Source organism: Triticum aestivum, chromosome 3B (genome assembly GCF_018294505.1).
Source record: "Triticum aestivum cultivar Chinese Spring chromosome 3B, IWGSC CS RefSeq v2.1, whole genome shotgun sequence".
Classification (NCBI taxonomy): domain Eukaryota; kingdom Viridiplantae; phylum Streptophyta; class Magnoliopsida; order Poales; family Poaceae; genus Triticum; species Triticum aestivum.
The window spans coordinates 248,526,763-248,540,654 of NC_057801.1; positions in this window are offsets into that span (position 1 = coordinate 248,526,763).

Sequence of the window (13,892 nt, forward strand, 5' to 3'; positions counted from 1 at the left end):
CAATCCCCACCCTTCCTACCACGAAATCCACCGAATTTGGCCGTTCCCCAAAGATTTCCGCCCAAATCGGCCACCACCGGGTGCCCGCACCTCGAACCCCCGGGCACCCGCACCACCGGGCCATTTCCCCCTGACCACCCCGGGCACCCGCACCTCACACCCCCGGGTGCCCGCACCCCCCCCCCCAAATCAGCCCACTACCAACACCATTTTGGCCATAACTTCCACCTCCCATGTCCGTTTTTCGTGTTCTTTAGCTCATTTAGAAGCTCTTGACATCCCCCATCCACTCATCCCTCTACCACCACCATTAGCCCCCATCCAAAAAATCATCACAAAAACACCCACCTTCCGCATTTGACCGATTTTGCGTTGCCTTTTTTGTTTCCTAAGGTGTTTCAGCTACTTAGGAGCGTGTGACATCTTCATCACCATCATCGACTCGGAGACATCTTCACCGCTAACCGTGAGAAAGGACGGTAACCTCGACGACACTTACTTCTTACCTTGCTTTTTGCATTGATAGCCCGAGCCACTTTGCATTGCTTACCCATTGAGACTAGCAAGTTGAGAATTGCCGGGCCACGCTATTGTGCACCATAGTGATCGTGTTATCATCCTTGTGCCATAAGTCTCTCCCGTGCATATCATATATACTTGTCTCATATCATATTCGGCTCGAGCATCAAGCATAGCAAAAAGAGAACAAAAGCTTTTAAGCAAAAGAGGAGAAACAAAGAGCTTCTAAGAAATAGAGTTGAGCCATTTGCATACCTATATCATCTTGGTCACTGCATATATACCATAGTTGGGATTGAAGATAGCACGGTTCTCTCATAGGTAGGTGCACAAGCGTATCTTGCCCGTTTGAGCAATCGAGCTAGTGTCTCTCGAGCATTCGCACAACAAGAGCATTTTCTGTGGTTGCACATTTCGAGCTCACTCCTTGGTTGTGCGGATCCCATCTATCTTCCGTGCGTGTGTACCTAGTGATACCTTTGGGTTTGATCTATTTGCTTTACTTGCATTTTTGTGAACCTTCTCAACCTTATCGATATCTTGACTAACATTTGCTTGAAATTTTTGCCACCATCCTAACCGAGCTACTCCATAAGCCTCTTACTTGTAGGTGTGAGAAACAAACCCGGTTCCAATTCTCCTATTGTGGCATTACATTGAGTGACAATCGTTACATCTTCAATCCTCGGAGAAGGTAACTTTGGTATTGTTCTCTCATTTTCCTACTCACCCCACTTGGTTATGATGGATAGGCCAAACTCGTCGTCGAACCCACTTTTCAAGGAGCAAGGTGATGATTCCGGCTTCGTCTTCGAGAACCACTTCTTCATCGCGCAACAAGCGCTTCATCAAGAAAACATCGCATTGGGTGAACGCTTGGAGCAACTCGCCTCCGACCTTCGTCAAAACATCGACGACAAATTCAACACACAAATGGAGGAGCTCCGCAACATGATCATACAACGTCTGTCTTCCTCATCGGCTTCTTCAAGACGGTGCCACTCAAGTCACCGTACAAGTCGGCAATCTTCGGACTACTCCTGTTATGATGCAAGTCCGCCATGAGCTCGCCCTCCTCGACGTGATCATCATCAAGATCACCAAGCTCAAGAAAATCCATTCCATGGCAATGGCTTACAAGGCCGAGTTCGAGCACGTGAACGGATGCGACACCAAGTCCCTCATGGAGAAATGGAGCAAGAGCAAATACCTCCACAAGTACCATGTCAAGCCCCTCAAGATGGTGATGCACTTCGACAAGCACAAGAGCAACGTGAAGCACAAGCCCTCGACCATGAAGCACAAGCACTCAAAGCTCAACGCACTCTCGCCGAGGCCACTAGAGCCGTCGAAGACCGCAACCGCCAAGTGCGAGAACAAGAGGAAGCTTTTCGTTGCGAGATACAAGAAGAAGCAGCCCAACGTGAAGAGCAACAAGAAAGGCGCAACCAAGCGCACATTCCTCGCCCTCCTCCAAGACAAGAGACACACCAAGTGGAACAAGTGCTTCAAGACCCTCCTCCATGCCAAGAGTGACATCACGAGGAATGAGCATTTGAGGACTTTCCAAGGCAAGAGCGATATCACAACCGCTATCAAGATGAAGAACTCTGCTACGGCAAGCTCAAGTTCACCATGCCAAAGTTCTTCGGAAGCAATGATCCCGAAGAATATCTCTCTTGGGTATTGAAGGTGGACAAGATTTTTCGCCTCCACAACTACGATGAAGAAAAGAAGATAGCCATGGCCTCCCTCGAGTTCCAAGACTACATCCTCATTTGGTGGGAACAAGTGATCGAGCGACGACATACAAGAGGTGAACCACCAATCACAACTTGGGAAGCAATGAAAGAAGTCATGAGAGCCTGCTTCGTGCCTACTCACTACACTTGAGATCTTTTCAAGAAGTTGCAACTCCTCAAGCAAGGCACAAAGACGGTGGAAGAATACTACCAAGAAATGGAGATTGCCATGATACGAGCCAATGTCAAGGAAGATGACGAGCAAACAATGGCATGCTTCTTGAACGGCCTCAACCACCCAATCAAGCAGATCGCCGACTTCCAACCATACTCCAACCTTCTTGAGCTAGTTCACCAAGCGACCAACCCGAGCGACAAGTGCAAGATGACTTCAAATACGCCAAGTACTCGTCCAAGACCGACGGCTCCTACTCTCAAGCTCCCACGACTTCGACACCTCCTACATCAACTCGAGCATCACCAAGTACCAGCGACAAGTCAAGTTCCAAGCAAGTGGCACCTTCCTCGACTCGTCCTCCAGCAAGCACCTACAAATCCAAGACTCCTTCATCTTCGGTGCCTCCCGATGACCCCGTCAAGACAAGTTCAATAAAGTGTTTCACATGTGGCGGCCGAGGACACAAGTCCTTCCAATGCACCAACAAGCGAACAATGATCTTCAACGATGACGACACATATGACTCAATGAGTGAAGAAGAAATGGAAGCCATTGAGCACGTGGCCATGCACCGATGCGTGAACGAAGATGAAGATGACCAAGTCTTTTGTGACAATGATTCAAGTCCCTCTCTCATGGTCTCCAAGGTCTTGACGCTCCAACACCACCAAGAAGAAGACCAACGGTGCCACATCTTCCACACCAAGGCCGGCATCAATGGAACGGTCCGTCAAGGTCATCATCGATGGAGGTAGTTGCCACAATTTGGCAAGTGAAGAACTATGCTCCAAGCTTCAATTGGTCAAGAGGAAGCATCCGCACCCTTACAAGGTTCAATGGCTAAGTGACTCCGGCACTATCCGAGTTGAGCATACGGTCCAAGTCTCCTTCAAAGTTGGTGCATATGAGGACACTTTGGAGTGTGATGTGGTCCCAATGACCGTTTGCAACCTCCTTCTTGGTCGACCATGGCAATTCGACCGTGGTGTCATCCACAATGGGCGTACCAATCACTATAGCTTCAAGATGAAAGGGAAGGAATATGTGCTACGACCTATGTCTCCTAGTCAAGTGATAGCCGACAAGCAAGCCACCCATCATGGAGAGAAGAGTGAGAAAGTGATCCACCCAAATGTGAGTGAGAGCCACAAGCCAAACTTGAGCGCCTCTTCGCCTAGAGAGAAAAACCTCATACTATTTGCCACAAAAAGTGATATGAGAGAAGTGTGTGAGAACCCATCGAGTGTGATGCTCTTTGTCCTTGTGTGCAAGGATGGAGAACAAAAAACTAACACCTCCCACGAGCTACCTTTGGTGTTTCAATATCTTTTGCAGGAATTCCAAGATGTTTTCCCCGATGAGCTACCTGCGGGTCTACCTCCTCTTAGAGGCATTGAGCATCGAATCGACCTCATCCCCGGCGCACCTCTTCCAAACAAGGCTCCCTACCGCGTCAACCCCGAAGAAACAAAGGAGATCCAACGGCAAGTACAAAAACTCATCGACAACGGTCATGTACGTGAAAGCTTAAGCCCTTGTGCCGTTCCCGTTATACTTCTGCCCAAGCAAGACGGTATTTTTCGCATGTGCTTGGATTGTAGACCTATCAATGCTATTACCGTTCGTTATAGGCATCCAATTCCTCACTTAGATGATATGCTTTATGAACTTAGCGGTGCCACCATTTTCTCAAAGACTGATCTTAAAAGTGGTTATTATCAAATCCGCATACAAGAAGGTGATGAATGGAAAACCGCTTTCAAAACTAAATTTGGATTGTACGAGTGGTTGGTTATGCCTATGGGTTTATCGGAAGCTCCCTGTACTTTCATGCGTCTTATGCATTTTGTGCTTCGACCTTATATTGGAGTTTTCGTTGTGGTTTACTTTGATGATATTCTTGTCTTTAGCAAATCCATGAAAGAGCATCTAAGTCATGTTAGGGCTGTTTTACAAACTCTTCGCAAGGAACGTCTTTATGCCAACATGAAAAAGTGCACGTTTGGTGTTGACAAGCTTGTTTTCTTGGGATTCGTTGTTTCTTCCAAGGGTGTACATGTTGATGAATCTAAAATTGAAGCAATTAAAACTTGGCCCCAACCCACCAATTTGCAACAAGTGCAAAGTTTTCTTGGCCTTGCGGGTTTTTATCGTCGCTTTGTGAAAGATTTTAGCACTATTGCCGCTCCTTTGCATGCTTTGAGTAAGAAGAATGCTCCTTTTGTTTGGGGACCTTTGCAATCAACCGCTTTTGATGAGCTCAAATCTTTGCTTACACATGCTCCGATTCTTGCTTTACCCAACTTTGACAAAACTTTTGAGGTTCATTGCGATGCAAGTGGTACCGGAATTGGTGGAGTTTTGATGCAAGAAAAACGAGCTATTGCATATTTTAGTGAAAAACTTTCCGGTGCTCAACTTAACTTATCCCATCTATGACAAAGAATTGTTTGCTTTAGTGCGTGTGTTACATGTGTGGGAGCATTACCTTAGACCGCATGAGTTTGTCATACATACCGATCATGAAACACTTAAATACCTCAAAGGTCAAACCAAGTTGAATAAACGGCATGCTAAATGGAGTGAATTCATTGAATCTTTTCCCTATGTGATAAAGTACATTAAGGGCAAAGAAAACATGGTGGCGGATGCCCTTTCCCGCAAATGCATGTTACTTACTCAACTTGAATTGAATGTAGTTGGATTTGATCATATCAAAGATTTGTATGAGGGTGATGTGACTTTTGCTACTCCTTATGCTAAGTGTGTGACGCATACTTCTTGGGAAAGATATTATATCAAAGATGGTTATCTTATGAGAGCTAACAAACTATGCATTCCCGAGTCTTCTCTTCGTTTGCTCCTTTTGCAAGAGGCTCATGGAGGCGGACTCATGGGACACTTTGGACGCGACAAGACTTTCGCCACGCTCTCCAAGAACTATTATTGGCCCAAGATGTTTCGCGATGTCGCCCGCTTCACCAACCGGTGCTCTACATGTTGCAAAGCTAAGTCACACTCTCAATCCCATGGTTTACATATGCCTTTACCTATTCCACATCAACCTTGGGAAGACATTAGCATGAATTTTGTGCTTGGATTACCTAGGACTCAAAATGGCAAGGACTCCGTTTTTGTTGTTGTGGACCGATTCTCTAAAATGGCTCATTTTATCCCATGCAATAAGATAGACGACGCTTCACATGTTGCCAATCTCTTTTGTAGGGAAATCTTGAGGTTGCACGGCGTGCCAAAGACAATTGTGTCGGATCGAGACGTCAAGTTCTTAAGCTACTTTTGGAAGACGCTATGCGCCAAGCTCAGGATCAAGCTACTATTCTCCATGGTCGTATCATCCTCAAACCGATGGCCAAACAGAAGTCACCAACCGACGCTTGCAACTCTTCTACATGTGTTGATCAAGAAGAACATCAAGGAGTGGGAGGAGTGCCTACCCATTGCCGAGTACGCCTACAACCGTGCAAGACACTCTACAACTGACAAGTCCCCCTTTGAGGTCGTCTATGGTTTCAACCCTTTGTCGCCATTGGACATCCTTCCTCTACCGCTTCAAGAACGAGCAAACATGGACGCAAGTGCAAGAGCCACCTACCTCAAGAAGATGCATGAAGAAACACGTTCCACGATCGAGCGCCAAGTGCAACGCCTCACCGCCAAGCTCAACATCAACAAGTCTCCGATGGTGTTCCAACCGGGTGATCAAGTATGGATACATCTCCGCAAAGACCGCTTCCCCAAGGAGCGCAAGTCCAAGCTACTCCCAAGAGCTGACGGACCATTCAAGGTGATCGCACGCTACAACGACAACGCCTACAAGGTCGACATCCCACGCGACAAGTACAACGTTAGCGACATCTTCAACGTCAAAGACTTGGCCAAGTACCATGGTGATGAAGAGCATGATCCGTGGACGGATCTCTCCAAAGGGAGGGAAGATTATGCAGAGCATCCCTCGACTAATCGCACCGACACTCCATCACCACCGCAAGCACCGAGTGGACCAATGACAAGAGCATGTGTACGCGCCATCGAGAACGAGGTTGATTCTCTCCTCTTCGAGTTTTGTGCGGTTTCACTTGAAAATGGGATTCTACCTCAAAGAGATACACTATGCGTTCTTAGGTACATTGGAGATCATCGTGAGGAAGCACGGAGGAAGACCCAAGCACCCATGGAGCAAGAGGAGGAAGGAGAGCACAAGAAGAACAAAGAAGGAAGCAAGGAGGAGACACCCCTGGACACCCCGGGTGCCCGGCCTCCCGAACCCTGGGTGCCCGGCCTCACCACATGGGAGCTGCCCGGCTCGCCCCGGGTGCCCGGCCCCTTGGCCTCCGGGTGCGCGGGCCCTCTGCTCCCAGCCGCCTGCCGCCCCACCGGGTGCCCGGGCCTGGGACCCCCGGGTGCCCGGCCCCTCCCAGCCGCCCGCCTGGCGCCACCCGGGTGCCCGGCCCCTCCCAGCCGCCCGCCTGGCGCCACCCTGGGTGCCCGGGCTTGGGGCCCCGGGTGCCCAGGCCACTCTCCAGCCGAGCCCCTGCACGGGCCGGGTGCCCGGACCCTTTGCCCCCGGGTGCCCGGCCGAACCTGATGATGGCCCTGACCGGTCCGGGTGCCCGGACCCCATGACCCCGGGTGCCCGGACGAAACCGTGGGCCTGCATGCCTCCTCGGGGCTTTGCCCTTGTATCCCCCCTCCTCCCTCATTTTGTCCTTAAACTATATAAGGGCATCTCGTAGTTCATTTGTAGGGGTAGCAAACATATTAGAACACAAAAGAGGGCTTTGCTCATCTTCCTCCTTTAGGAGATCTAGACCTCTCCTTGGATAAGCTCCTCTTGGAGATCAAGCCCTCCTCTTGGAGAAGATCCTCTTTAGATGCAAGACCTCACCTAGTGAGAAGACCTTTATCTTAGTGCTATTCCCCTTGGATTGATCTTGTAATCTTGTGGATCTCATGTATGCCCCTCTAGTGGATGTGATATTTGGGTTTGTTTGAGAGTTTTGTTCTTGTGTTCTTGAGTGTTTTTCCTCCTTTTCCCCTCCAAGTGTGAAAAGATCCAACCTAGGGTTTGACCCTACAACACAGCGCCGGCATACAATGTGAGCTTCAGAAAAACAACATGCAGTTCAGCTGGCGCACTTGCAAGCGGTCGGCACACATGCCAACACACAAAAAAGGGGCGGGATAGTTTGACCATGCCATCGCGGCCGTGGTCATGCCAGCACACTTGCATCCAAAGCTTGTAATGCCTACAAATGAATTGCATGCAAGCATATTGGCAAATGGATATGAAAATGGACATGCAAGCATAAATGGAATGACACAAAGAGGGCCACTTGCTAGCATACCATGTCTTGCATGCCGATGCCGCTCACGGGGCGTGCCTTGATGCTCTCAAGAGTGGCACAAAACTTGTTTCTCTCTTGTTGGATCAACTTCCAACGCTTCGAAATGGACACCCATCCACGCGTGCTTTGCATTTGGTACGATGGAAACTTCTTGCGCTCATGGAATTGACGATGGACACGAGTCCAAAAGGTTGATGCCTTTTGTTCGGCGCCGGTCTTGGGGTCTTGCCCAATGTCCCTCCAACACTTACAAAGAAGCTTGTCCTCGGTCGCCGTGTACGCATTCGTCCGCCTGCTCTTGCGCTTCGGCTTCCCCCCGGCGGCTTGGTTGGTGAGCTCGTTCTCGAACAAAGGCTCCCCTTCGATGTCGCACTCATCCTCTTCCTCGAGTCCGTAGTCCTCTGGAAACTCGTGGTCGAGCAGGAAGCCGTCCAGGTCCACGCTGACCTGATCATGCATGAATGCCACTTGATCTTGATCAAAGGTGGACGGTGTGAACAGCCCTCAGCCGTCCTAGCTTTGTGTCTCGTAGGGATCGTAGCCAGCCCCGGCGGCTCCACCAATGGCCGGCGCACCACCCTCGAAGATGATGTTCTGCATGTAGTCTTCGTCGTCGGAGGCCGGCATTCCGTCGAACAGGTTGCATCCGTCTGGCAACACGTTCGTTAGCATCTGCCGTGCGCGTTTCCTCGCCCCTCCGGATGACGAGCCACCGGCCACCGGTGTGGCATTAGGCGCGGGCGCAGGCATGGAAGGCGCCACCATGCTCACCTCGGGGGAGCACTCCCCAGAGAGTCGGGAGGCTTGCGGGTAGACGTGGAAGTCGGGCATCGGCTGTGTCACCGACGCACGGGGCGAGTCGGGCAACACCATCCGTGGAAACGCAGATAAGCCGGTGCTGGCCATGGCCACGACGGCATTGACGAGGCCGTGCTGGCCAGGGTTTAACCCTAGTTACATTAGTGCCTCCTTGTTATCGCCACGACGCGGGCGTTGATGGCCTCCTGCTGCGCGGCGGCAGCGATGGCGATCACCGTGATGGCTTCCTCCCTCGCGTCCGCCGCATGCCTCCGACCCTTTCACTTTGCTGATTCCCTTGCCCGCTTGTGGGCCATCAACTTCTTCTTCGGCTTGGGCGCGACAGCGGTCTTGCGGGGGGCGCGAGGCTTGCCTTTGCTGGAGGGGGCGGACGTGATGCCGTATGAGGCAAGGCCTGCGGCGGCATCGAGGTCGGCGTCCATGGTGAGTGGCGGGAACATGTGCGGGTGGGATGGTTTTGGGGGAAATGGAGGGAAATGGTGGAGGCTGCCATCGACCAGCGGGCTAGGGGGAGGAGTAGGCGGGCGCGCGCGCACGTCCGTCTCGTGTCCGCGCTGACGCAAATCCGTCTCAAAAATGGGCCAAGAATGGGTCGGTAGGCGGACGAGAAGCGGACACACATCCGTTTGGGTCGGTGCATTGGGCTGACTTTTTTGTCCGTGCCGACCCAAACGGACGCGCAGATGAAATGGGTCGCCACGTTGGAGTTGCTCTCACATGTCAGCACCCATGACATGGCAATCCCATCTGGTGGTGACACTCCCACGTCACCGCAAGCCCAACACCAAGGTGGTTGGGCTAGAGTGAGTCTAGTGAGGCCCAACACGTCACCTTACCTACTAAACACCCACTGCAAGACAGTGACGACATCTAGAGGATCAAAGTCATCAACACAACGGCTAGGCTATCTTCTCCTCTCGTCATAATCCCTACTCGTGTAATCAGAACTTGTAGCCCAAATTTGTGAGTAATAGTAGTAGATGAGAGAGAGCTATTGTTGCCCTGTCATCTGGTATCAGAGATCAGTCACCACCCCTTTTGGTTGCCAAATCTTGAGCATTTCACCGAGTTACGACAATCTCGCTACATCTAGAGGCCATGGATCCGTCGATCAAGGACTACTTTGAGAAGTTTTCAGCCTTGATGGGGAATTCTGCAATGGGCTTTGCAACAACACCAACGCCATCCAATCGCACTCCGCTCACCTCGATGATCTGGTCGCCCGGCGACTGGATCTAAGAAGTAGGTGTCCGAAATTGGCGTGGTAGTGGAAGCTCTTCAATTGGGACGAGTGTCTGCGATAGTGGCATTTAGTGCAACAACAATCGGTAAACCACATAATCCAAGCATTGCAGCGACCGGTGGCCCCATCGGCGGTGGGAACAACAGGAGGGAATTTCCCCACGGTTCGATGACCGCGGCGATGCATTCCTTCGTCGGGAGCAGATGCCGATGGCCACACCGGCGTCTCTCCCGGGCATAGAGCAGTTTCCTCTTCAGTCACCTACTCCTGTCTTGTGTCCGTTCGCTCATGCTAGCCAGTTGCTCGCAGGTCTGGGTCAGGCTCATCCATCAATTTCTTCCATTCATGGGGTGAAAATCCAAAGCCCTATAAAACCCTTTGCGAACAATATTTTAACATGTTTGGGATTCATTCACCATTTGGGGTGCCGATGGCCGCGTTGAATTTCTCGGGTTCCGCTTCGGTTTGATTACAGACAGTGCGAAACAAGTTGTCAAGGTTCGATTGGGAGTCATTTTATGCACTGCTTTGTACTCGTTTTGGTCATGACCGTCACCAACTCTTGATCTGACAATTTTACACTATCCGTCAATCTTTTTATGTAGCTTATTATATTGAGTGATTTGAACTTGTTGTTAACCATCTAGCTTCATATACTGAGGCCATCTATCGTCATTATTGTTTGACTTGTTTTGTGGAGGGACTCCGCATGGATATTCGGGCTGTGGTGCTCATGCATCGGCCACCGGATTTGGACACCGTGTGCTTGTTGGCCTTGCTACAGGAGGAGATGGTGGATTTGGCGTATCCACCCCACGCGCCTCCTCCTACTCTGTGTGCTTTGGATGTAACATGCAGGCCGAGTGCTCCATTGCCTCTGCCAACCCAATCACCTTGACCCCCGCCGGCACCTGGACCAACACCGACAATAGTTCGGTGAGACGTCAAGGACGCACGTGCCGACAACTCCAACGTCAAGGCACTGCAAGATTACCGCTGCGCACGACCTTTGTTTCAAGTGCGGTGAATGGTGGGGGCATGACCACACGTGCCCCACATCGGTGCAACTCCACATGGTGGAGGAGTTGCTCGAGCTCTTCGGCATCGACACGGTTTTCGACAAGCAACCAACTACTCCAACATTGGCCACATACGACACTGTGGGCCATCTCGTGGCAAGCGCTCATAGGCGGCGTCTCGTTGTGCGCCTTCTAGCTGCATGTGTAGATCCAAGGCCACGAAATACTCATATTGGTGGACTCAGGTAACTCCACATCCTTTGTCGACTAGCAGCTGGCCACCAAGCTCAGATGAGTGGTTCCTCAGCAACAACATGGGCGTGTCAAGGTCACATGAGGTGAATTGAGCTGATACTCTGTCATACCACAACGCAACTAGTTTTTGCAGGGGGCATGTATTTGTTATAGATACGAAGGTGTTACCGCTGGGCACGTACAATGTAATCCTCGGTATGGACTATCTCGAGCAGCACAACCCCATGACAGTGGACTGGAAAGACAAACACATTGCAATCATGTCAAGCAAAGGAACTATTCATCTTCATCGGCATTCATCAACACCAATTTCCAGTGTCATTAACAGTTTGCAACTTCAAAGCTTGTGCCATCAAGGAGCAGCATCTCACACGCAACATGTTGCAACTATATCAAGTGACAATTGCAGAAAAAGAGGGCGTTGACCAATTCCTTCATGTGCACAACAGGTCGTTGACCAATTCTCTATATTTTTAGCAAGCCTGAAGGACTACCAACAAGGCGCAATTGTGATCACCGTATCCCATTGGCGCACTTTTATGGTGACTCAAAATACATGGATAAGTCTCAGAACTAGATGGGTGTTCCGGTCACTCCATAGATTCATGTATGACATGTTTGGTAGCCTACATTGGTCTAACTAGATCCGCACAGTGCAAAATGGGCCGTTTGGTAGGTTGTATTCACTGTCAAACCTTCATAGCATGAAACTTAAAGCACCCCCAGCTAAAACCACTAGGAACTGTTGAATCGACCATTTCCCCTCAGCTAGGCTCAGGCGATGTAGGGGAGGGGAATGCGGTAGCGAGCTCATGTGAGCAGGGAGATGGTGTGAGCTCGTGCATGCCCTTGAGGCTTGTGGCCTCCTCGGGACTCTTCTTGTCCAGCCCTTATGCTTTAAGGGTCTCTTTTGGTCCATAAAAAATCACCGTAAATTTTCAGCCCATTCCGAGAACTTTTATTTCTGCACAAAAAACGACACCGCGGTAGTTCTGCTGAAAACAACGTCAGTCTGGGTTAGTTCTAATCAAATCATACCAAAACCATATAAAATTGTTATAAACATGGCATGAATACTTCATAAATTATAGATACGTTGGAGACGTATTAGCATCCCCAAGCTTAATTCCTGCTCGTCCTCGAGTAGGTAGATGATAAAATAAATAATTTACATAGTGTGAATGCTAGCATAGTGCATAAATTTGATCAATGATAGTTCCAAACACTTTTTCTAGCATCATTATATATCATAAACAGTAGCTCATCTCATAAAACTTCTCATGATCAAGTAACAAGCTATTCACATGTTATGTATAAACCATAAAGTTTCTTGAAAACTAACAAACTATGCTTTCAGTCACCAAACAATTGAATTCATCTTATTTTCAGGAAGGGTCTATGTAAGTGCTTTGATTTAGCAAATTCCACATACTCAACTAGCATATACTCTTCCATGATTGCTAACACTCAAAGCATATTTTTAGAACAAACAATATCCGTCGAACACAGAGAAAGATAGGGGCTTAATGTTTCGCCTCCCAACTTATTTATCATATAGATAATTGTCAACAATAATAATTCATGATCAAATATATTTGAATGTCCATATATGCTTGGATCTTTCCCGCCACATGATGCTTGCCAACTAAAGAATAAATGAGGTTTAACTAAGAAGGAATACTATTGACTCTAGCATAAAAGTAAATACATGAACGTAAAAGATAGGCCCTTTGCAGATGGAAGCATAGGTTGTCATGCGCTTTTTAACTTTGCATGTCCAAACCCTTAATGCAAAGGAAATTCACGTTGTATTGCCCTTTGTGATAGCAACCTTCATTATGTAGTCCATCGCTTTTATTTCTTTACCATCACAAGTTCGTACAACGCTTATTTTCCCTTACAATAAAAGATCATACATATTTAGGAGCAATTGTTATTGCTTTTTGCACCGATGACAACTTACTTGAAGGATCTTATTCAATCCATAGGTAGATATAGTGGACACTCATGGCAAGCAACGGGGTTTAAGGTTTTTGGATGCACAAGTAGTATCTCTACTTAGTACACTAGCAAAAGATCCTAAGCAAGCACCACATGTTGGAGGATCCATAACAATATAACTTCTATACAAATATACCCAAACATAACTCATTACATTGTCTTCCTTGTCCAACTTCAACTAATTTGCTCAAGTTTGAAAATAATTAATGGGGCTCACAATCATAGAAGATGTCCAAGATAGTATATTTATATGTGAAATCTCTCTTACTTCAATATTCTTTCATGAATTGTTCAAGTGACCAATGCGGTGTTTGCTAACTTCCAATAAATTTTACCACCTATCCTTCTTATATGTGAAGTCATTACTCCCCATGGGATAAGCATATAGAACATATATAATTTCAGATTTATGATATTCACTTCATTCAACCATTTACTCATAGGATATAAGTGAAGCACGAGAGTAAATAACAAAACTACTCCAAAAAGATATAAGTGAAGATCAATGCGTAGTCAAATAGTTAAATAGCCATGTGAGGACTCTCTATCATTCAGTCCAATGATTTTATTCAAACAACTAGTAAAATGAAAATACACTCCAAGCAAGACACATATCATGTGATGAATAAAAATATAGCTCCAAGTAAGGTATACCGATAGTGTTGAAGACGAAAGAGGGGATGCCTTCCGGGGCATCCCCAAGCTTAGTTGCTTGGGTCTTCCTTGAATATTACCTTGGTGTGCCTTGGT